The sequence below is a fragment of the Triticum aestivum genome, unplaced genomic scaffold (genome assembly GCF_018294505.1).
Source record: "Triticum aestivum cultivar Chinese Spring unplaced genomic scaffold, IWGSC CS RefSeq v2.1 scaffold187115, whole genome shotgun sequence".
NCBI classification, from domain to species: Eukaryota; Viridiplantae; Streptophyta; class Magnoliopsida; order Poales; family Poaceae; genus Triticum; species Triticum aestivum.
This window is the reverse complement of record NW_025297735.1, coordinates 1-962: the sequence shown is the minus strand read 5'-3', so window position 1 is coordinate 962 and position 962 is coordinate 1. Positions and strand designations below refer to the sequence as shown.

Sequence of the window (962 nt, the reverse complement as noted above, 5' to 3'; positions counted from 1 at the left end):
CATGAGCTTCCGTATATACTAGTTTGTTTGGGATTGATTATGAGGCCGTTTTTTCTCCCATCGCCTGAATAGTATTTTTCTAGTCTATTCTGATGCGTGGATTTGTTATTTTTCCTCCAAGATATACATATGTATCGTTAAATATAATCTAGAATGCTCAGCCTTGTATGTTTCCTTTTTTACATCTATGGAAAAAAGACGAAAACAAGACTCAAGCGAACGTATTACAAGGCGACACGGTTCAGGGAGAAAGCAAGGTTCAGGCTTCTCCTAATTTAGATGAACACGATGTAAACTCTGAAGGTTGGACAAGAAGAGAACGGTACTGTGAATTCTAAGATTCCTAGTTGCCTTAGTATGCTGCGTCCTGTAACAATTTATAATCATCTTATATGACCACACATACAGGAATCGACAGGGCGCTGCGTTCAGGAAACCATGTTCAGACAGATGCAGCCAGATGGAGATAGCACTTGGAAATGCTGGGAAGATTGGGCAGGAAGTTGTTTTTCAGCCATTTAAAGGAATGGAATTCGACTCAGAGAAGGATGCATTCGAATTTTTTAATGCATATTCTTGAGAAATTGGTTTTGGTATCAAGCATGGCAATAAGTACATCAACAAGCACGGATTCAAGACAAAGCAGGACCTTTTGTGCTCATGCGAGGTAAGTAAGTACAGTATATGATTGGGCAATAGTAATATTCTTGTTCTGACTCTGAGTTTTGCATTTAGGGAACTCACAAAAAATTCAACTCTAGGTCTAGCAGAACAAACTGCCCTGCTATGGTTAGGTTGCTTCGCACCAACGACGACGGATGGTACTATGCAGAGGTGGTATTAGAACACAACCACGAGTTGGCAGACAATGTCGGTGAAAGAAAGTTATGGAAGTGCCACAAGTACGTCGACGCATCTATGAAGGACATTGTTAGGCACTTGCGTTCTAACAATGTTTCACT

The 962-nt window shown here is 40.5% G+C and overlaps 1 long non-coding RNA gene across 1 annotated transcript; it reads left to right on the top strand.

Annotated features, from left to right (window-relative positions):
• Positions 1 to 42: 42 nt before the first annotated feature.
• On the top strand, positions 43 to 945 carry LOC123179126 (uncharacterized). The gene is made up of 3 exons (XR_006490123.1): positions 43 to 322; positions 409 to 667; positions 736 to 945. It is a non-coding gene; the product is annotated as an uncharacterized lncRNA (long non-coding RNA).
• Positions 946 to 962: the final 17 nt, after the last annotated feature.